We start from the raw sequence: 25,445 nt of genomic DNA, 5'->3' as shown, positions 1-25,445 counted from the left end.
GAAACATTAGCTGATAAAACAAAGAACTTGGACAGGATCAGGAACTTCGCCAAGGAATTAGCCTTTGCAAAGAGAGATGTCTACTTCTCTGAGAAGAAGAAAGGGAAGATGGGTTCACATCCACTCCTTTTGAGAAGGAGGGGAGCCAGCAGAGGCAATTTAGGGTAAATAATCTCAAACTTCATAAAATTTCTATAGGTCATGGGCAAAGACCAGAGGGATAGTGGTGGAGTAGAGGGGTGTGAAGAAAAGGAAGGTTTAGAAAAGCTACTGTAGGTGATGCAACAGACATGCTACTGTGGCACATATACACCATGGAATACTATGCAGCCATAAAAAAGGATGAGTTTGTGTCCTTTGTAGGGACATGGATGCAGTTGGAAACCATCATTCTTAGCAAACTATCACAAGAACAGAAAACCAAACACCGCATGTTCTCACTCATAGGTGGGAACTGAACAATGAGATCACCTGGACTCGGGAAGGGGAACATCACACACCGGGGCCTATCATGGGGAGGGGGGAGGGAGGAGGAATTGCATTGGGAGTTATACCTGATGTAAATGACGAGTTGATGGGTGCCGACGAGTTGATGGGTGCAGCACACCAACATGGCACAAGTATGCATATGTAACAAACCTGCACGTTACGCACATGTACCCTAGAACTTAAAGTATAATAATAATAAAAAAATAAAATAAAATAAAATAAAATAAAATAAATCTAGCAATAGTAAAGGTATAGCTGAGCTTGCAAAGAATGACTTGAATCACTTACTCTACTGCTGTGATTTGAACCGTCAGCACTTATAAATGCATCTAAAGCATAAACAGAGACTCTAATACTAGGTTAGGGACTAATTTGATGCTTACAATAGAATGGACAAAGACATGAGCTTTCAGCGGTGTTCAACACGTGTGAACACCCACTGTAGGGACTTGGTGCATGTGTGTTGCATTGGTGAAGAATGAATGAATAAATGTATGGACATTTCCTTCCCTCTCAGTGTTCATTATCCAGGTGTCTACTACAGTCTATCATTTGACTTTGTGTTGAGAATAGCTATGTAGAAAGATGTGCCAACATTTTGCAAAATCTGTGACCATCTGAGGAGAAATAGTCACTATTTCTTAATGAGAGAATTCTGGAAACAGGTATGGTGGCTGCAATTTTTGAAAATTACTGAAAGATTTATTGCATTTAGAACTTCTCTCTTTCTGGGCTCAATTTTCTAGTCTAAGTATGAGAGGTAAGAATATTGATCATTGGTTTAATTATAGTGCCCAGCACTAAACCATTTTATATACTTGATTTCATTTAATTTTTCATTTAATTTTTATAATAGTCCTAAAACATAGGCACTATATTCAAGTCCATTGTTTAGATGAGAAAACTGAGGAATAAAGTAGCTCAATTTCACATCAAGAAAATGAAGGAGCTGGGTTTTGAACCTAGACTGCAAAGAGAGATGGGCCTGTAGGCCTAGGAACTGTGCTAAATATATTTATAGTTACATACTTTAATTAATTTGGAATTTTGAATTTTAAGACTATTAGAGAACAAAACTATAGATGGTCATCAGGAAGAACTTATAAGAAAGTTTTCAATATCTGCCAAATTCAGAAAAGAGTAACTTTTCAAGAGAAAAAAAGAAAGCTTTAAAAAAATTTTTTTCTTTTTCGAGATAGAGTCTTACTCTGTTACCCAGGCTGGAGTACAGTGGCATGACCTCAGCTCACTGCAACCTCTCCCTCCTGGGCTTAAGTGATTCTCCTGCCTCGGCCTCCCGTGTAACTGGGACTACCAGTGCACACCACCATGCCCAGCTAATTTTTGTAATTTTTAGTAGATATGGGATTTCACCATGTTGGCCAGGCTGGTCTCCAACTCCTGACCTCAAATGATCCACCCGCCTCAGCCTCCCAAAGTGCTGGGATTACAGGCATGAGCCACTGCCCACTGTGCCCTGCCCTAAATAAATGAAATTTGAGGCAACTTAAGTCATAATTTTTTACAAGGAATCTTCCCTTGTACTTCAGATTTGGAAAGAACAAATTCCAGGCATCTGAGAGGGTGTGGCAAGGTATACTCAAATAAATGGTATAAACTACACAGAAGGTTTTACATGTAATTTTCCCTTAGGCCAGTAATTTGAGTATTATGATAATACACAAAAATTACCTTTTTAATTGGAATATAAAGCTAGTACACTTTTTAAACTAAAACCTGGGACTTAATGTTCACTTTTCCATGATCTTAGACTGTGTAACTACCCTTCTTAGTACTCACTTTCTTCTACCTTTAAACGTGTACTAGGAAAGTTTTTGAAAATCATTGTTCAAGGGCGGTAAGAAGATGTGGCACATTTATCCAGGAATTAAAGATAACATAACGCTATCTTTAGGAAGAAAACTTTGAGACACTCAAATAATTCTAAAACATACGGAGATTGTATTTTCTTGATCTCCGCTCCTGAGTGGTTAGAATGATCCATAAATTGGAAGGACTTCAGTTTGCATTGTAGGGACGGCAGTGCCCAATCCAGATCTTTGTAATAATTAATTTGCATCACTGCTCGGTACGGAGAATACAAGTGCAGAAAGAGAAGCTGAGACGTAATTGCTGACAAATATGCTGTGTGTATTGAAAACCAGAAAATTTGCAGCTGCCGCACAGACGCCCTCATTGTGCAGATTTACAATGAACCACAAAAGAGACATGAGGTAAATGTAGGGTGTGTGCTGCAAGCCATTTTGATGAAATATCTGGGGGACAATTTAATATGAAATATCAGTTGGTAAAAGAGACCAGCTGCCCATTAAGAAGGATGACTCAAGCTAAAAATTCTAGCTCCTATTTTATAATGAAAGATTGCCGATATATAAACCTTCATTTGGGAAATAAGATAGTGCTGGATTTGAATGTGTAATGGATACACATGCAATCTTCCAAAAATCTGAAGGAACAGTTTTTTTTTTTTTGAATCTAGTCAAAAGTCAAAACTTCTTTGGAAATCCAGCATGCAGGAACTTAGAAACTATCTTAGATGACTTTCCTTTACTCCTAAATCTTTCTGTGTGCATGCATGGGATCTCAGTGTACTCTCAGCTATAGAAGTCTGAATTATTTTTATGTAGACAACCAACCAATCCTTCTGTTCCAGCCTCCCATGAATCTCACTATTCAAGATAATAGATGTATCTAGCTTCTGAGCTTTCTGAGGTTTTGCAGTGCAAATCGGTTTACTTCTAACACTCACTTCCAGCTTAGCTTTGAGCTTTCTTCAGCCTGAGAAGTTGATTATCACATGTTCCTCTTCTTTCCAGTTTCCAGAATTTTGTTGCTGTCATCTTCTCCTGTGTTCTCTTTGTTCTTGTGGATTAAAGCCCTTATAAATATATATCCCTTCAATCCACCAATGTTAGCTAGACATTCTGCTAACTCTTACCAGAAAACATTTGAACAAAGAAATCTGTTTTAAATGTATAAATTCTAAGCATCTTGACAACAACAAAGGGAGGAATTTGAGGACGAAGGATCTTCCTAGAGTTCAAATTTTACTGTATCTTTGTGGAAATAAAAGCATGTTTTTAAGTGAACTTTACATTCTTGTTGAATGCAAGGTTTATAAATGACCTCTACTTTCATGTTAAGATTTTTCAACTCCTGGCCAGGCACAGTGGCTCACACCTGTAATCTCAGCACTTTGGGAGGCCGAGGCCGGCAGATGGCTTGAGATCCGGAGCTCAAGACCAGCTTGGTCAACATGGTGAAACCCCATCTCTACTAAACATACAAAAATTAGCCAGGCGTGGTGGCACATGCCTGTAATCCCAGCACTTTGGGAGACCAAGGTGGGCAGATCACTTGAGGTCTGGAGTTCAATATCAGCCTGGCCAACATGATGAAACCCCATCTCTACTAAATATATAAAAATTAACCAGGCATGGTGGCACATGCCTGTAATCCCAGCTACTGGGAAAGCTAGGCAGGAGGATTGCTTGAACCTGGGAGGTAGAGGTTGCAGTGAGCCGAGGTTGCACCACTGCAGTCCAGCCTGGGTGACAGATTGAGACTCCATATCAAAAAAAAAAAAAAAAAAAAAAAAAAAAAAAAAAAAAAATCAACTCCTTTGAAAATTTATTTATCTGTGAATTCTACCTCTGTGAAATGTTCCTATTGACTTCTTTCTGGTTCATACACCTGTTGCTGGATACTAGAGTGGTGATCGTTTTAAGTGACAGTCTCTTAAAAGGAAACACATCTTTCCCCAACTCCTTTCTAGTTCTTTGTTTAGTAACCTTTGTTTTATCAGTCTTAAGTCAAGCTATTAATCCTTATTGGTCATCACCTTGCTCAATCCTTAGCGCCCATCCCCTTGCCAGGATGCTAACTTTCCAACGGGACTTGGCCCGATTCTAAAGGGAATACTACCAAGCTTCACCCGTGCTAGCAGAACTAGAACTCACAGTCCTTGTAAATGCCAGTGACAGAAGTGAAGAGTCCCTACAGCTATTGCCATTTTAAACTCAGTGTGTTCAAAATGGCCCTGGTAGCCAAGAAGTGGAGCTTCTTTGATTCAGTTTCCTAAAATAGCTCACTTCTCTCTCATCTCTGTATTGCTCTTGTTGCCCAGGCTGCCCGCAATGCTCTGTCACTCAGGCATCATTTCCCATTTCAGCTTTCTGTTTGTACAGAAGCCTAAGTTCTCTTCCCTCCCTTCTTCCCTTCTCCCTCCCTCCCTTTCTTCCTCCTTTTCTCTCCATTTTTCTATCATATTAAGATCACATTGCACACACATTTTGTACCTTACCTTTTCTGTCAAAGCATTTTCCAATATCATTGGCTCTTCTGTGAGAATATTGTTTTAGTGGCTGATACTTCACCATTTAAACTTTCCTCAATTCATGAATTTCACTCACTCCTTTCCCTCCTGCTGTAAATCCATGTACGTCTGCTCCACGATGCTTCTTCCTGACTGTCTGTGAGTGATGCTGCTTCCCTCTTTCTTTTCAAGTATAAACATGCACTCTTGATTCCACAGCCTCTATTGTTTGTCCTCAATGCTCCTTTTCTTTCTGCTCTTGGATCTTTCAATTTCTGAAATCTGACTCTTTGCCTAACCATCTCAGATCTTCCCATCCACAAGTAACCAACGCAAAACCCTTTGTTGACTTTGCTATGCTCTCCAAGCATTGTTCTAAGTGTTTTTCTTAACACATACACTGATGTATCTCATTGTCTGATCATCCCAACCACTCTTTAACTTCTTTAGTTAAATTTCTGTTGTCTCCTTTCAACTTAAACTGCACTCAAGGCTACCAGAAACCTCCTAGTAGGGCCAGGAGCCTAAACTTACCTAGTGGTCTTTAATATGTCTTTCTTTTCCTCAACATTCTTTAAAATACCTTGACATTTGCCCTGTCAGTTCATCTCCTAGGCTCTCTGACCCCTCCCTCACTGTCTTTATTTATGTCTTCTCTACCAGCTCCCATTTTAACTTCTATTCCATTTTGTTTATACTTAGTTCGTTAATGTTGTGCTTGTTTGTTTCTGGCAACCAAGTAAAGTATCATACAAATTTTGGAACTTGAATTTGAATCTTCCCAACTGGGTTTACTAATACCTTCTATCTGTCCCCAGTAATGGTTAGTATGAGAAGCGAGTATGAGTTGATTGTGCATATCTAAAATCAAATATTTTTAAATTTCATTAAACTGAATTATACAATGTTCTAATGTCTGTGTGTGTGTGTGTGCGTGTGTGTGTGTACACAGAGATAAAGTGAGTGCCTTAAGGCTAGTGAATATAACTAAAAAAGAAAATTGCTGAGAACCAAAAGGATTACTCAACACAAAAATTTTAATATATGGGAAAAGAAAGGATTTAATAAGATTACCATAAGAAAAAGCTTGCAGTAAATAGATTCCAAGCTAAATTTGTTTCTGCTAATATGCAAATAAAATAATTAGTGGGCCTCTTCTTAATTTATAGATGTGTGAAAATTAACCTTAAGAAAAAGTAAGAGAGAAATTTGATTTAAGATATAATAAGTGGTTTGGAGTCAAGTAAAATTGATAAGATAAACCAGATCTCTTTTAAGCTTGCTCCTACAGGCAAAATAAGCTTTATTTCAAAACCTCGTTGAATCTGTATTAGTGAGTAGGTAGAGTATATAGCCACTGGATCATAGGAAAAGTCGGTCTCACTATCCCCTGAGGCAGAGTGGGTTGTTCTCACATTACACAGTTGCCTTTGAAGCAAAGGTTAACATTACTGTTATACCAGTCTCCCTACATCCTATAAAGGGACCCTTTGGCCCCGTCTGTCATGAGAACAATGTGGTCTTCTCTTTCTCTCTCCTTAGTTAGGTTATGCATGTTTTATTGTATCTCCTTAGTTTATCAAGTCCAGAGATATCGATCTTTAAAAAACAGATCATGTCTCCATAATAAGACTCTCCCTGTGAAGGTCTCTGGAAATAAGAACATCATGATGTTTGTGTCCTACAGTACCAGCCCATCCTACGATACTTGTAAATGTAACATCTGCCTGCACATGAAATCTTGTGGTTATAAACTAAAGTCTGTAGCTGAGAGGCTTTTGTCCAGATGTCCCTGACTTGTAAGTGAAAGTATGAGTACTTACACTGAAGACTGTCTTAGAAAAGAAGATCATAAAAAGGATCTCACAAGTTTAGAATCTGGCCCTCAAGGAAGGTCCATCCTCCTTGCTCTCAGAGCGTCTGGTCTCTGTTTCCTTTGGCCTTTTAACAAACCTGTTTGAAAAACAGATTTACAAACATCTGATAGTTCTTTGCCATTCTGATTTCTTAAAAAGTGGCCAGGTGCAGTGGCACATGCCTGTAATCCCAGCACTTTGGGATGCTGATGTGAGCAGATCAACTGAGGTCAGGAGTTTAAGAAAAGTCTGGCCAACATGGTAAAACCCAACTCTACTGAAAATATGAAAATTAGCCTGGCATCTTGGCGCATGCCTACAATCTCCGCTACTTGGGAGGCTGAGGCAAGAGAATTGCTTGAACCTGGGAGGTGGAGGTTGCAGTGAGTCGAGATTGCACCACTGCATTCTAACGTGGGCGATGGAGTGAGACTCTGTCAAAAAAAAAAGTACCTGAAAAGATCCACCTATATCTTTAGATGTTCAAGACTATAATCTACCTCAGGAATAATATATAGTACAACCTACACAGAAATTAACTTTATTGAAAGAACATTTAAAAAAACCAAACATGCTTCAGGAGTTGAAATATCATTTATCTTAAATATTTGTTTACTTCAAAGCAAGTTCAAAGGCCAACACCAGAATCTGCTCAGTTCTGGTCTTTTACATGTTTACTATCCAACACCTGAGGCACATGAAGGCTCAACCCTCCTCCTACTCCTGTTTCCAAAACCAAGATGGACCCTAAAGCGGGTGAGGGTGAGGGAGAGGAGTGAGGATGGGGGTGGGCAGGCTTCAGGAGCTGCATGTCAGGATGGGTGACATCCCAGCACAGTAACTGCTAGCTCCCACCTGACCTTGGGTTCCATAGACAACCCCACAGTTTAGTATGCCTATACTTAAGCGTGTGCCTGGGGCTCCTGTCTCGTTTACTAAAGGGTACCTCTCCCATTCATTAATTCATTTATTGACTCATTCAGTCAACATTGACACTGACAGTGCTTAATATGTGTCAGATACTAGGCTGTTTGTTATAATAGAAAGATGAGCAGGCATCTACTAGCACCAATGGAAGGGGGAAAAAAATGACCCAAACATCTTGGATGACCTTACCTTTTTTGACAATCTCCTGCCATCAGACCTACTGTGCCACGGCTAGGTGATTCCTTTCCCAAATCTTTCACTCTTTCTCTTACAAAACAGACCCTTCCTGTATCCTAAATAGTATTTTGTTTTCTTTCTTTGAGAAAGAGTCTTGCTCTATCACCCAGGCTGGAGTGCAGTGGCATTACTTTCTCTTACAAAACAGACCCTTTGTGCATCTTAGTCTTTTGTTTATTGTTCTTCAAGACAGAGTCTTGCCCTGTCACCCAGGCTGGAGTGGAATACCACGATCTCGGGTCACTGCAATCTCCACCTCCCAGGTTCAAGCGATTCTCCTGCCTCAGCCTCCCAAGTAGCTGGGATGACAGGAGCACGCCACCACGCCTGGCTACACTTTTGTATTTTTAGTAGAGATAGGATTTTGCTGTGTTGGCCAAGCTGGTCTTGAACTTCTGGCCTCAAGCAATCCACCCACCTCGGTCTCCTAAAGTGCTGGGATTACAGGCATGAGCCACCATACCTGGCCAATAATGTGATTATTTCATATGATTTTTTTATAATGCTTTTTCACTTAATATAAGAAGAATATTTTCTCTCATCACTAGATAGCCTTTTAAGTCTAGTTTTAATAAAATCATAAAGTCCCCACTGTGACAGGTATCCCATTATTAGCTAGTTCCATTTTCTAATTAATTTTTCTTAATTTTTTTTAGTACAAATTACTCTGTGGTGGACATCTTATAAATATATGTCAGCAGTGTCAAACTATTGGTTGCCTGTCCAATATCCACTATCCCCTTCTTCCTTAATGAAAGAACCCTGAGCAGCACCCTGAACATTGAAAATATCCCAGCCCCAACCCCATGCTCTGTAGCAGCTTGGAAGGGTCATTTGGCCCAGTGCTGGCTAATGAAATATAAGCAGAAGTGTACTAGCTATTAGTTGGTGCAAAAGTAATTGTGGTTTTCGGTCATTACTTTTAAAAACCGCAATTACTCTTGCACCAACCTAATATAACTTCCGGATCAAAATAATCTAAATCGGGGTGTCCCATGCCTTTTGTTCTGCAACATCTTTCTTTCTGTCTAGAACGTGGACCTGATTCCCAGAGGTGCATTGGCCAGTGTGCAAGCCTGAGGAAGGAAGCCAAACCATGAGGACAGTGAGGCCTGATCCTTGATGATGTCTGTCCTTGAACTAGCCATCCACAGAGTGCTCCCATACATCCCCTTATATGAGCAATGTAAACCTGTTTTAATGTAATTCTTCTCAAATCCTCCACATGGCTATGTTTCACTATTTTCTTTGAGTGGTGGCTAAACAGAAAATAATTTTTATAAAGTTTATTATTTTAAAATATATTCAATTAAAACTCAATTATAAGACAAAGTATCCAAATAAAATATTTGAACCTAAAGATTTGAATACACATTTCACAAAGGAGAAGAAAACGGACGAAGAGGAGAAGGAAAAGAAATGTAAATGGCTAATAAACACAGAAAAAAATGTTGAACATTATTAATTGTTAGGAAAATGCAAAATAAAATCACAATAACATGCCTAGAAATTACCCATAAATTTTCATTTATTAGAATGATTATAATTAAAAGAGACAGACAATATCATGCATTGGCAAAGATCGGAGAACTGGAATTCTATTGCACAGCCATTAGGAATTAAAATGGCATAGCCGCTTTGGAAAACAGTTTGGCAGTTTCTCACAAAATTAAACATAAATTACCATCTGACCCGGCAATTCTACTTCTAGGAATCTATCTAAGAGAAATGAAACCATACACTCACAGAAAAACATGAACACTAACTTTCATAGCAACATTATTTATAATAGCCAAAATGTGAAATTATCCAAATGGTTCCTGAGTAAATGACCAGTGCATGAATCATAGAGACACAGTGAAGCCTATATAGCAATAAAAGTAAAAGATGCACTTCTACTGCGACAACATGGATGAAACTCAAAAACAGTGTGCTAAGTTGAAGAAGCATCCAGATGCAACAGTCCACACAGTGTATAATTCCCCTTATATGAAATATCTGGAAAAGCAAATTTAAAGAGTCAGCAAACAGATTCACAGTTGCTGAGGACTGGTGGTAGAGGCCAGGAATAACTGCAGAGGAGCACTAGTGGACATTTGGGATGATGGAAATGTTTAAAAATGGGTGTAGTGATGGTTGTACAACTATAAGCTTAGGAAAATCATTGAACTATACACTTACAAAGGGTGAATGTTGTTTTATGTAGACTAGACCTCAATAAATCTGTTTTTGAAAGTATATCCAAATATTTTCACTACAAGTTTACTATTGTGGTTAAAATTTTTGTTGTTGCCAAAACATTAGAGCCTAATGGTAGAGACAAATTATGCTTGAGACAGTTTGAAAGTTTTCCTTAAGCATGAGATACTCTTTGTGCAGAAGAAAAATCTCATGCTGCAAATGTGAATGACTAGGAATGGAATGAAGAAAAGAACTCCTGAGATATATATGAACCAAAATGTGAAAAAAAAGAGACTGCAGTTTAGGTCACTTCCCTTTGGAAAGCTGAAATGATATTTTGAAACCTTCCCAAATGAACAGATGGCCTAAACCCTTGGTCCAAAAATGGAAACGTTTATTTAATTCTTACTATGCATCAGGCACTGTGTTAAATAAACAGTTTTCAACATTTGTTCCTTACTAACTCACAACTCTAGAGACATTAAATATCTCCACTTTACAAATGAGAAACCGGAGACTCAAGGAGGCTTAGCCTGCTCCCCAATAGCAAGAGATGGCAAAGCAGAGCCTCTGATCAAACCCCAGCATAATTCCAACACTGAAGCTTACACTGTTAACCTCTACAATGGACTACTTTCAAATCACCTCATCTCAGAGCTCTAGTGCCTAGAAAAACAAGAGCCACTTAATAGGTAATCAGTAAACATTTATCAAATGCATTTCAGTTGTCTTACATAGGGAAGTAATAAACTGTGCTCTTAATAATCTGGTAGAAATAAGCTGATTATTATTTTTTTGTTTTCTTCTATTCTCAATTAAAAACACAAATGGAAGCATTTTATAATATGGATCCTCCTCAGGTCATTCTTGTTTGCTTGTTGTTGTTTTTACCCAAAGCACTGTTCCAGATTTAGATCTTGACTGACTCCCCCTCCTTTAGGAGGTTAGCCTTTTCGATTTAGGAATACATCATTGGGTCATCTTTCCCAAACTTCAGCTGCATACTTCTAGAATTCTATTATACATTTTCCCCTGTGTATCGTGACAAATCAAATCTTTTCCACCAGTCTCCTCTTCCTCGTTTTCTTGTATCTATTAATGGCAACAAAAATCTACCCTGTCAAAAATCTATCCTGTCACTCAGACATGGAAATTTGATAGCCATGTCTAGTAAATGTTCAATTCTTATCATTTCTACCACCACAAGTTCTCCACATCATCTGAATCCAATTCCTGTATGTAACTCTCTCGTCACATGACATCTTATTTCACTGGACTTCTGTTACCAAGGAATCGATTCCTGGATGTCAACTTTAATTTTCATTTCATAGACAATTACCCTAAAGGAAAGTTCTTAATGTCTTGTCAACTCCAACTCTGTTACTTCTCCTGAACGTGGCTGGTTATAACTCAAATTGAAACCAGATGTAAATGGAGCCAAAACAAGTGCAACTGCAAGTCAAAATGTCAAATGTCAATGTCAAGGAACTCACATAGCATGTGCTGTGTGTCTGACTTATTTATTGTCGTTGTTTGATTTTTTTTTTCTTAGTCTGGGGGAAGAAGAGGGAGCTTTGGTGAAAGCTGTTTGATTGTAAGCTACTTCTCAATGACAATGACAGAAAAATATGATAAAGCAGGAATAAATGTTCAAAAATGAGCTGGAAATACCCATTTAGGGTGGGCTATAGCTGATATTGACTAGCATGTTAGAGAATTGAACTTATTTCAGTATAAATTATGTAATAAAAGTATAAGTCAGTGGTTATATAAAATGTTTCATGGTAATTCTTATTTTCACATACAAAAGTATATTTTTCTTTGAAATGCCATCATTTTCCTCTGGAGAAATTGGAATCAAACAAATACACTATTTAGAAAAATTAAATCTCAGAATACATTTTTAAAACATAGCAATAACACAAAACGTCTGATTTCCAAAATATTTATCTATCACAAAACATAGTTTGCTAACTTATTTCTCTATGTGCAGCTCACAGCAGTGCTCTTCTTCTTTATCACAGAGTTCACAAATAAACTGTGGGTAGCCTAGAATATTCAGAGCTTCAGTTGCCAAAGCTGCTGAATACCTCAGAATTTCATTTTATTGGAATTTTATGTAAAATTCATATGGAGTTACGTAAAAGTCTGCCTTTTCAATGTATTATTTGTTTATTCATCGAAGACTGTTTTTCACTTTATAGGTTTATACATAAATTCATTTTCAGAGTGCCTTTATCTTGGTTTCTACTACATAGTCTCATCTCAGTGGAGCTCTGCATTGCATTATCAATGATGGGCTATCATTCTCCAGGCATATGTATTGTCAGTAATTTTACCAATAGGCTTTCTTTGTCTCTCTAGTAACTTCCATATAATACCAATTAAGTGTTCTGCTGTAACTACTATTATAGTCAATTTAGCCTTTACTAGAACTTTGGTTTATTGGTAAGAATGTATTTCGCCTGATAAGAATTTGTTAATATACTAACAAACTTAAAGTGATTTATTGAGCACCTACTTGTGCCAGATATTTGGCTAGACCCAGGGGAATTCAAAAGCAAGTCAGAATAAAGCCAGAGGCATCATATAACCTGACTTCAAAAGATATTACAAAGCTATCGTAACTAAAACACCATGGTATTAATATAGAAATAGACACATACACCAATGAACAGAACAGAAAACCCAGAATTAAAGGCACACATTTACAGCCAAGTGATTCTCAACAAAGCCAACAAGAACTTTCATTGGGGAAAAACACCCTCTTTGATAAATTATGCTGGGAAAATTGGATAGCCACATGAAGTAGAATGAAACTGGACCCATGTCTCTTATCATGCACCAAAATCAACTCAAAATACATTATAGACTTAAATGTAAGACCCAAAAAATACTAAAAAAAAAAAAACAAAAAAAAAAACCTAGGGAAAACTCTCCTGGACCTTGGTCCAGGCAAAGAATTTGTGACTAAGACGTCAAAAGCACAGGCAATAAAAACAAAAACAGCCAATGGAACTTAATTAAGCTAAAAAACTTCTGCACAACAAAAGAAATAATCAAGATTGAAGAGACAACCTGTTGAATAGGAGAAGGAAACTATTCATCCAATAGGAACTAACATCCAGGATATACAAAGAACTCAAACAACTCAATAACAACAACTAAATAATCCCACTAAAAAGTGAACAAAGACATGAATAGACATTGCTCAAAAGAAGACATACAAATGGTCCACAGGCATATGAAAAGATAGTCAACATTACTAATCATAAGAGAAATGCAAATCAAAACCACAACGCAATAATCATTTTATCAAGTCAAAATGGCTATTTATAAAAAGGCAAAATAATAGACGTTGGTGAGGATGTAGAGAAAAGGAAACCCTTATACACTGTTGGTAGGAATGTAAACCAGTACATCCCCTATGGAAAGCAGTGTGGAGATTTCTGAAAATCTAAAAATAGAATTACCATTTGATCCAGCAATCCTACTACTTGGTATCTACCCAAGCAAAAAGAAATAAATATATGAAAGGGATACCTGCACTTGCATGTTTATTGCAGTATTATTCACAATAGCAGAGATGTGAAAACAACCTAAGCATCCATCAATGGATGAACAGATAAAGAAAATGTGGTATACACACACAACAGAATATTATATGGCCATAGAAAAGAGTGAAATCATGCCATTTGCAGCAACACGGATGGAACTGGAGGCTATTATCTTAAATGAAATAATCCATGCACAAAAAGACAAATATCACATGTTCTCACTTATATGTGGGAGCTAATAAATTTGATTACATGGAGGTAGAGAGTGAAAACATAACAGAGACTGGTAAAAATGGGGAGGAGGATGAAGAGAAGTGGTTTAAAAGTGCAAACATACAGTTAAATAGAAGGATTAAATACAGTGTTTGATTGCAAAGTAGGATGACTATAGTTAACAAAAATGTATTGTACTTTGACTTGATCACTATGTCTTATATACATGTAACAAAACATTTTGCAAGTACCCCATAAATTTGTACAAATAAAAAAGACACAAACATTCACCCCAGAAAGGATAAAATACACTAGGATGAAAGGTCTTTCCTTAAATAACAGTGTGAGCTAACCAGAGATTATCAACTTGATCATCTTTTTTTCCCTCTGATATAGACCAACAAATGATTAGTTGTTTATTGTTACATGGAAACATGTTATAATCAAACAATGGTATCAGATACCATTGTCTGAATTTGCTGGTTTGGCTAGTCCAGTTATATACAATTAAAAAATGAACTACAACTAGAAGTTAGAATTCTAGAATTTCAAAAATGCCTTTTACATACATTATTTTATTTATGCGTCACAAATCCTAAACATTGAAGAAAATAGACCTTTCCTACCTACCTTACTAGTAAGACACCAGGCGTTCACAGAGGCCAAGATTATTGTTTGAAGAAGTGTGTAAATATAAGCCTCCAGGACAGCTTATTCCTAGTTGGTTTTTTATTTCAAGACATTATATGGGAGTTGGCAGTTATACATTAAAGACATTTAATAAATATAAGTTCAATAAATAATATTAAGAATTTTTATTAATAATAATTATTACAAAAATTATTATTCTTCATAATAAATTTCTGATACTTGGTGCTACAATTTCATTCAAATCCAATATGCTTACATGAGGTCTGCCTATTTGAAAGGTTTTTCATCCACAATAATAATAATTTTAAAAAACCTCAAATCAAGCGCAATGAAGGGTTTCTTTTCATGGGGAAAAATCTTTAAACTGAAGTCTAAATTCCACAATAAAGAAATGTGTCATTTCAAAAATCAATATTAGATTCATCTCACAGTAACAAAAATACATCAATATTATGGAAAGTGCTCTTCAGAACTATCAGATAGCAGAATCCCGGCATGTCATTGTTTCTTCTTTCTCCTTCATCATCTTTAACGAGAAGACCTTTTATATCATAATGTTATGTTTTAGAACATTGAAAATATATCAGACAATAGATAAAAATATCATCTGGCTCTACAGTGAATCTTTTAGAATTTTTATTTTTAATGTGCTAAGATTCTGCATCTGTTAATTCCCAGTGGATTACTCAGAATTGTTTCTCCTGCCAAATATCAACTACCAAGTCTTTATTTTTATTTCTAAGTCCTGACAGTTCCTCTCCTATTAAATTGAAGAATCTGAAAACCTATAGAAGGAATTACAATGGCCTAACCTTACAGGAATTGTGTCAAAGTTAATGAAATAATCAACTATTAAGTTCATTAATAGTTCATGACTTTCATAAGAAAGGTATGACAGTAAATGCAAAATTTTACTCATTACATGAAAGCGTCATCATTTATGCTTTGTCAAACATTAAAAATATGGCATAAAAACTTTCCTTGAAATCAGTTGATTGATCCTAAAAGAATGACTGTTGCTTTCATTTCTTGTACTGAGGTATATCCATTTACTATGACTTTTAATAACGGAGACTTTTTATCAGGTCACATAGTATACTAGTATGTGTCATAATAGGTCCATTCTTGGTGCAGTGACTAGATGGAGCATATTTTAGCTTGGCTACTGAACAAGTTTCATCAGCAACTCATGATGCTCATCTCTACAGCCCAGAGGACATTTGAAGAACTAAATAAAGATATAGAAGGCAGCCCCTTCTCTCATCAGTAAGCCTTACCATCTAAGGGACACTTTGGACATTGGAAGATTCTAAGTAGTCTCTGATGGTATAGAAATATTTGTAGAGAATTTTTGAAAGACGGATGATTTGTTTCTGTCTTTCTCTCAAAACACCCCAGGGCCAGTACTTCATCACTATGTCTAGGCCTTGTATTGCATAAAAGAAGCATCCACTTACAAAATGGTGGTTTCTTTCTTTACTTGGAAAGGAAAATTCCCTGAAACAACTTACCAAAGCCTTCATCTTCAATAGGGCCATCTATTAGTGACATAGTTGGGAGAAGCCAATTAATGCAAGGATGGTGCATAACTGCAAATAAGTTCAATACAATATTATACAGTATCTTGAATTACTCATTTCAAATGGCCACTTGAGGGCGCCAAAGCAGAACCAATAAGAGTCCTTAGTCCTCTTAGCCCTTGGGAGAACTGCTTGCTTGCTCTACATTTCTGTTTATAGACGGTCTTGCCTCAAACACCACTGCAAGGTCAAGAGTATCTTTAAAACTGGCAGATATGATAAGATGAATATTTTCTCATTCCTGCCTTTGGTTGCTTCCAAATTGTGCAACAAAACTAAGAGTTTGTGCTATCGCATGGAAACACATTCCTTTATTCTCAGCATGAACTTCACATGAAACCAAGACTTCCATCCAAACACATTGGACATAATTTAATTCATTTTCTTTCAAACTTCTTACTTCACCTTCAATTGTTTTGTGACTATTTCTTTCCCACTAGCATTCTTCTACTACTCTGACTCCATTGTACAATCAAAGATTTAAATTCCATTTGTAAAACTAGTCTCAAAGCCATTTAAGTAATGACATAGCAGTCTGCTTGCTAGAATGCTATGGTGGGTACTTTAGTCTTCCCTTCTTTTCTAAAGCCATGGTGCTTTGAAGCTTTAAGCTCTTATGTCTTTATGCTCTTTATGTCTTTATGATCTTTAAGCTCTTATGTCTCCATATTTTGATTATTTACTTACATATCTCTTCCCATTAGACTATGAGTTCTTTGAGTGCAAGAAATGGGCCTTAAATGTACCTTTCTGTCTTCTGTGTAAGCTCTCAATAATAGTTGCCTAAGTGAGAAAAGAAGAGCATGGCCGGGCGCGGTGGCTCAAGCCTGTAATCCCAGCACTTTGGGAGGCCGAGACGGGTAGATCACGAGGTCAGGAGATCGAGACCATCCTGGCTAACACGGTGAAACCCCGTCTCTACTAAAAAATACAAAAAACTAGCCGGGCGGGGTGGCGGGCACCTGTAGTCCCAGCTACTCGGGAGGCTGAGGCAGGAGAATGGCGTGAACCCGGGAGGCGGAGCTTGCAGTGAGCCGAGATCCGGCCACTGCACTCCAGCCTGGGCGACAGGGCGAGACTCTGTCTCAAAAATAATAATAATAATAATAAAATAAAGAAAAGAAGAACATGATTCCTGATCTCAAGTAGAATTTAGTTTAATAGGAAACGTGAGTCAGGCACCTTGAAAAGTTGAATAATATTAAAGAAGTTAATACAATGTCAAAATATGAGCTGTCTACAGTGGTGTTGTCCAACAGAAACATGAGAGGCACATTGGCAACTGAAAGTTTTCTAGTAGCTACATTAAAAAGGTAAAAGATAACAAGTAAAAATAATTTTAGTAGTATATTTATTTAATCAAATATATCCAAAATATTATCATTTCAACATTTGACTGATATAAAACATTTATTATGATAGATTTTACATTTTTTGTCTTTGAAATTCTGTCTGTATATCTGGATAGACAGAAAGATAGATAAGTAGGTAGGTAGGTAGGTAGATAGATAGATAGATAGATAGATAGATAGATAGATGATGGATAGATAGGGTTTTTTTTGTTTTTTGTTTGCTTGTTTGTTTTGAGATGGAGTCTTCCTCTGTCACCCAGGCTGGAGTGCAGAGGCATGATCTCAACTCACTGTAACTTCCGTCTTCCAGGTTCAAACAATTCTCCTACCTCAGCCTCCCAAGTAACTGGGAATACAGATGCCTGCCACCATGCCCAGCTAATTTTTGTATTTTCAGTAGAGATAGGGTTTCACCATGTTGGCCAGGCTGGTCTCAGACTCCTGAGCTCAAGTGATCTGCCCTCCGTGGCCTCCCAAAGTGCTAGGATTACAGGCATGAGCCACTGCACACAGCCTGAAATACAGTGTATATTTTACACTTAAAGGACAGCTCAATTCAGACACAATATTTTCGTCAGAAACACTTGATCTGTACTGAGATTACTAACAATTTACAATTTACAATTGATAAGTAGATTCACATACTCAAGTTGTTCCAAATACATTTAAAACATTTCCAATAGTTTGAGTACCAAAACATTATTTTTGTTTAATATTCATATGCACATTGACAAAACTGGTTCATTTTTAAAAAAGAATTGTTTAGACTTTGAAGTGAAATCATATACCTTTAAAACTATAGCTCCTCAAGTTAAGTAAACTCACTAACTCTTAAGTCAAACTGTTATTGTTAATATTGAATTCAAAGACTATTGTGTAAATTAAAAATCAACTCCTAATCAATATCAACAAAGCATTCTTCATGTTTTTCATGTAGTTTGTGCAGCCAATTTATATAAAACTGTCAATTACAATTAAAATCTTCTGAATACTGATTTATAAATATTTGTAAAATCTTTATTATTATTTAGAAGTATGAAAAGGTTTAATTTCGACAGAAGTTCTCATGCATGTCTACCTAATCACAAATATGCTTTTTCTTTCGGGAGCTTCAAATTTTTGTTATTCACATGTAGTGTGGTATCAGTGACAGAATATAAACCACATTGTCATTTCTCTTGTCTTTAATTATTAATATATGGTAAACATTTATTAATTTCAAGAAAATCTTGAATTGGAATTAGCAGCACAGTAAATTTTGTAAAAAGTCTTCCATGACTTAATGCATGAGCTTTGGTCAAAGAACTTAAGATCATTAGAGTCCTAGTCTTGTGTTTCTTTCAGCAGTCCTCCAAACCTGCAGTGATTCCTAGCATACACCCATATATACTGAACAAGCATACCCATTGACTATTTTGAAGAGTCTGTCTGAAAAAACTGCATATAGACTGTACATATCATAGCACAGAATGAAAGAATAAAGAAAAACTCTCGCTTTAAAACTCCAATATACTAGAGCAGTGTCATCACAATAGAAATTAACTTTTTCATAATTAGCTTAGATTCTTCTTTGGAGATATGAAAGACTCAAAAATATCTATGCTGTGCAGTTGTGAAACTATACTTCTTCATATCTTTGGAAGTAAATCCTTTGATACAAAAGGCACCCACGTTGCTAATTGAACAGTGTCTCTTCTACTGCAAGACTCAACTAAAGTGAAAAGAAAGTGCTTTCAATTTTTCCAGTTTGGATTCATTAGATCATTGATACTGTTATAAGGGTCTTGTATTATGAAACAACTGTTTGGTGAATTAATTGTACGTATTTCACTTTTCATAAAATACCTTTTTCAGGCTTTTCTTCAATATTTGAAAACAGAAGTTCCATAGCTGACATAGTGACTCCTTTTACATTCCTCCATCTAAAAGTGGCTTTCCTTTTTATACAAATATATAAGCCATTTAATAGCTGGCCCTAGTTACAAGTTCAGATTTACTTAAACATTATAATGTTTTCATTGTGGTGATTGAACTGTTCGTTCTTATTTTTGGCAACTAATTTTGTTGATTCCTTTTTAATTTGTAACTGCTGAGAGGAACATTATTATTAAATTCACTGTGTATTTCCTGAAAATGCATCTAAATATTATCCACCTTATTAACATAAAATCTTTTTTCACAACAGTTTTAAAAGCTTTTTAGGTTTTGCTCTGCCACAGCAAATTGCAATTGCCATTCATCGTTGGCACATATCTTCATCCAATTTCTGTCTCTCACTCTTTCTCTCTCTTCCAGTCTTCTGGGCATAGTGCTAGCTTCTGCAAGTCTTGACTTTTAAATCAGCAGCATGCCTTCATTTTAAATCTAAAAATATATGTCCATGCTTATTTTTTTAACAGAAAAATAATTTAATTATATTACAATTAAGATATAATAGAAATCCCCAATATAGTACCATAATTATACCTACATTACAATTAGTTACTGTGACTTTGGCTGTCTGTCTTAACAACTCGAATACATTACATTGTTTTATCAGTGTTTAGAAAACATATTTGGAACTGAGTCAGTCCAGTGATACTGACTGGATGGATGATGCATTTATCTAGAAATACCCCCATCCACTCCATTCATGTAGTTTGTGCAGCCAATTTATATAAAACTGTCAATTACAATTAAAATCTTCTGAATACTGATTTATAAATATTTGTAAAATCTTTATTATTGTTTAGAAGTATAAAAAGGTTTAATTTCAACAGAAGTTCTCATGCATGTCTACCTAATCACAAATATGTTTTTTCTTTCTGTTGGAGCCTCAAATTTATATTATTCACATACATTGCGATACAATACTGTTTTATGTGGTACAACAAAAAAAAATAAAATATTATCCTACCAAAAAAAAGAGTTGTTGTTTAATAAAAAATGTTATTTGCATTGCTTCAGATTCTAAATTTGAATATAAATTAATTAAAACTAAATAAAATAACAAACTCGATGCATCCGTCACAGGAACCACATTTCAAGTGCTCAGTAGCCTCAGGTGGTAAGCAGCTTCCCAACTGCACAGTGCAGGCGTAGGCTGCACTGTGTCCACTATACCCAGCACATAAACAATTATGGATTGAATTTGAACAGTGCAGGTGTAGGCTGTGCATTCCCCAAGATTATGGGTTGAACGTAACATTTTTGTTGTCCACCATACCCAGCACATAAACAATTATGGATTGAATTTGAACAGTGCAGGTGTAGGCTGTGCATTCCCCAAGATTATGGGTTGAACGTAACATTTTTGTTGTCCAGCATACCCAGCACATAAACAATTATGGATTGAATTTGAACAGTGCAGGTGTAGGCTGTGCATTCCCCAAGATTATGGGTTGAACGTAACATTTTTGTTGTCCAGCATACCCAGCACATAAACAATTATGGATTGAATTTGCTATCCCATTGCCATACATGATTAAAGTTGGAACAAATATGTGTTTGCAAATGCTTCAAGTTCATAAAGAAGACTTCGCAGGAGAATTGAGACTTTAACTGGTATTAAACATTTAAAGGCAGAAAGCAACAGAGAAAGGACACTTTATGCAGCTATGTAACAAACCAAAACAGAGCACAGATGTGAGAAGAATGAGGAAAGTAAAATCTGGAAAGTTCGATTGAGGTCAGGAGCAGAAAACCAGAAGTGGACATTAGCCAGTTGGTAGTGCGGAACTTCGAAGACTTGAAAACAGGAAAGTTATTATGAAAGACATATTTTATGAATTTTCATATTAGAGTGATATTCTTCTAATTTTTTTTTAAAGGAAGATTCATCTGGTGACTCAGCAGATAGTGAAGAAAAAGTTAGAAGAATGTTACCCTAAATCAGGGTCAGGTGATAAGGGTCTGCATTATGACAGCTGGAACTGGAGTGAATGAAATAAATGTGAGCACCACAAAGGAAATCTCATCGGGGCTTGACTGAATATAAAGAGAGGGAGGAATTAAATGTGTTTTTCATGTGGTAAGAAGGGATTGGTTTACAATTGTCCCAATTGTCCTTGTATCCTCGCTAAGGAAATATTATAATTATTTATCTTTATTTCCCTTCCTACCAAATTGAGAAATCAAATTTGAAGAAAAACCATGGCTAATTACGTATGTGAAGGAGTCTCTCTCTGTCGCTTAAGTTTGAGTGCAGGGGCCCATTCTTGGCTCACTGCAACCTCTGCCTTCTGGGTAGAAGTGATTCTCCTGCCTCAGCCTCCTGAGCAGCTGAAATTACAGGCATGCACTACCACGCCTGGCTAATTTTGTATTTTTAGTAGAGATGGGATTTCGTTATGTTGGCCAGGCTGGTCTTGAACTCCTGACCTCAGGTGATCCACTCACCTTGGCCTCCCAAAGTGCTGGGATTTCAGACGTGAACCACCATGACTGGTCTGTGGAGGAGATTTCTGTACAATAGTTCACAGGGAGCTGGAGCGTTGAAGTTTTATGAGCCCATGAGTTATATGAGGAATAAGGAAGGGGTCAAGAAAAATGACTCAAGAAGTAGTCTTCAAAAATGCACACAGTTCAGGAAGTAAAAGAGGAAGAATGCACACATTTCAGGAACTAAAAGAGGAAGGGAAATAAGAAAAGTAAGAGACCCAGAAAAATGTTGTGCTATGGCAGTCCAACCAGGAAAAAAAAAAGTGTTGTAAAAAAGAAAAAATTGAGCCGGGCACGATGACTCATGCCTGTAATCCCAGCATTTTATGAGGCCTAGGCGGGCAAATTACCTGAGGTCAGGAGTTCGAGACTAGCCTGGCCAATATGGAGAAACCCTGCCTCTACTAAAAATACAAAAATTAGCCGAGCATGGTGGCAGGCAACTGTAATCCCAGCTACTCTGGGTGGCTGAGGCAGGATAATCCCTTGAACCTGGGAGGCAGAGATTGGCGTGAGGTGAGATCACGCTATTGTACTCCAGCCTGGGAGAAAAAAAGGAACGGAGGGGACGGGAGGGGAGGAAATTGGCTGAGCACAGTGGCTCATGCCTGTAATCCCAGTACTTTGGGAGGCCAATGTGGAAGGATTGTTTGAGGCTGAGAGTTTATGACCAGTCTGGGCAACATAGTGAGACCTTGCCACTACAGAAACTATCAAAAATTAGCTGGCTGTGGTGGCTCCTGCGAGTGTGGTCCCAGCTACTTGGGAGGCTGAGGTGGGAGGATCACTTGAGCCCGGGAGATCGAGGCTGAAGTCAGCCATGATCACACCACTGCACTCAAGCCTGAGTGAGAGAGTGAGAGACCCTGTCTCAAAAAGGCAAAAACTGTTCATAGTTTAAAAAAGCATTGGTATACCAGTAAGGGGCTTACAATTTTGTTTCTTTAGACTACAGTTTTTCAGTTTGTGGTCTTTTAGCAATATTTGCTGTTATTTTTCTGTCCCGGCTAATTTTTTTTGAAAAGTAATTCTAAGTACTTATCAATTTGCAAATGTACATTGTTCTCTTTCTTAGTGAATAAAAGGTAAATCTCTCCAACTCCAATCTTAAACTTTTAAGTTATATCAAAAATTTATACATATTATGTACTGCATGAAAAAAATTATGAATTTTTACCATCTACTGGGATTAAAATAGAAGTAGAAAGTACTTATTTTATTCTCCACACATCCTTAAATATCCCATGCAATTAGAAAGTAGTTAGTAAGTATGTGAACTAAACAAAAAAGATTCATACATGAGTACCAATATATAAATATATGCATCCTGAAAGACGTTACCATTGACTTCTGAAGAAGAATGTATAATTCTATCAACTGTTCAGGTCTACATCATTTTTTTATTCTTAGCTGTATCACACGAGACTAAACCAATAAATACAGCAGTTTTTAAAATCAATTCACCTGGTATTCAAGGTTTTAATTGTACTTTCTTCTCTTCTATAGCTATTGCTACAAGTATTTAAAGAGTCAAATGAAAAGAATACATTCAATTAAACAGTAAATTCATTTTAAAATACGGAAAAAAATACAATACTATTGAAATGTCATGTAAATTATTTTACATCTGATGAAATAAAATATTATAGAGTATTATAAATTGAGACACACAAAGCCAGATACATATTTAAAAAAATTATGTATGGACTAATAGATAGGAAACTATGCTGAAATAACCACACACTGTATGTTTAAGTATGTTGGAACTAGGTAGGGTTTTTTCATCTTTTCCTGTTTTACCAAAATGTCTATATTGAGGGTAACCTTCTGTAAACAAATTTGAATGTATATATTTGAAAACAAAGCTCTAAATAATCCTTCTAGGTTCACCTTGCTCCTGAATCTTCTGCAATCTGTTCAAAGCAACTGGCCTGCACATGCTGATGCTCTCACAGATTAAAGGGTTTAAGAAGAAATCCACAAATGCAAGCGTATACATCTAATAAATTAATTGAGTTTTTATGGCATTTATTTGTATTTCGATAACTAGTTGGCAATGAAAAATGCACCGGAAAGAATGCATTAAATTAATTAGATGAAGAAATGACATACATAAAAATTGTGAAAGGAATGACAGAGGAAGATAAACCAGGTTCATTAAACCAACATCTAAAACATAGAGTGAAAAACCCCTTGTTCTGATGGCCATGAACGTTGTATTTCTGTCTTAATACTTTGCATTACGACTGTCCAATGCATTGTATAGTTTTAAAGGACCCAATCATACTCTTTTAAGTACTTCCTTAATAGAGGTACATTAGGTAATGGTAGAACACAGCTATGTTTGCTACAAAAATTCAATAAAACAATTTAATAATCTTCATAAAGTATTTATCTACTTGAGTGAATTAACTAAGTAGTCGATGGAAATTGCTTTAGTTCTCCACAGTCGTTTACCCATATGGTGTATCCTCTGTGCAGATTTCTCCAATGCCCCTCTAAGGTATGGACAGCATTCCAGACACATTGGACAATCACTGCTAAACCAGCTGAAATCTACAGATGAAGACTCCATACAAGTAACATGCAAGGAAAAATAAACTACATGACATGCCTTGATGCCATGTCTCTTTTCGTCATGTTATGTATTTTTCTTATGAAATAAGGCTTGGAAGATTCTGAGGGCCAAAATTGAAACTAAAGAGTACATGGCAAAAAAAAAAATATATAAATAACTCTTAAAATATGAGGGCAAATATAAAAATATAAAAACCAGATAAAGAAAATAGGCAAAGGGCACAAATAACTCCCCAACCTTCTCACTCTCCAGCTCCTTCTCTTCTCTCTCTCGCACTCTCTCTTTCTTTCACAAAGACATATAAATAAATGATACTCAAACTTTTGAAAAGGTGTTCAAACTCACTTAAACACGTGAAAAGATGTTCAACACAAGAGAAACAAAAATAAACAGACATCATGTATGGCATCTATCACATTCTCAAATATCATTAAACACTGTCAACAAGACTGTGGGAAACAGGTTCTATGGTACATGACTGGTTCTGTCTTACATAATTGCATACACACATGCAAAATGGTGAAATCTACATGGAACAGAATTTAGCAATAACTCACAAAACAACATATGCATTGACCTTTTGCTGCAGCAATCTCATTTTTCTAGAAATTAATGCTAAACATATATCTCCAACAATACAAAAACATATGAATTATGGTTTTCACTGTGGCACTGTGTTTAGCTGCAAATACTGGAAAAAACTTCATTGCTCATAAATAGGAGAAGAGTTGAATAAACTACATTACATCCACACAACGAAATACTCTACAACTGGAAAGAATAGTTAAGTCTGTAATTTTTGATATGGCATGATTTTTAACATACTTGTTAAATGATGAAAGCAAATATGCAACTTTTATTTTAAAAAGAGGAGAGATATATGTGTATTTGCTTCTTTGTACAGAAAAAACCTAGGAAGGTAGGAAGGAAGGGTAAATCCAAAATTAATGTCATGGATTACCACAAAAGGGTAGGGGAAATGAGAAAAGAAATCAAGAGGAGAATAAGATTTCTCTGAGCACATCTTTTTATATAAACTTTACTTTTGAACTTGTTACTACTTTCATAG

The sequence above is a fragment of the Chlorocebus sabaeus genome, chromosome 13 (assembly GCF_047675955.1).
Source record: "Chlorocebus sabaeus isolate Y175 chromosome 13, mChlSab1.0.hap1, whole genome shotgun sequence".
NCBI classification, from domain to species: Eukaryota; Metazoa; Chordata; class Mammalia; order Primates; family Cercopithecidae; genus Chlorocebus; species Chlorocebus sabaeus.
The sequence above is the reverse complement of the archived record's forward strand: the minus strand, read 5'-3'. Positions refer to the sequence as shown.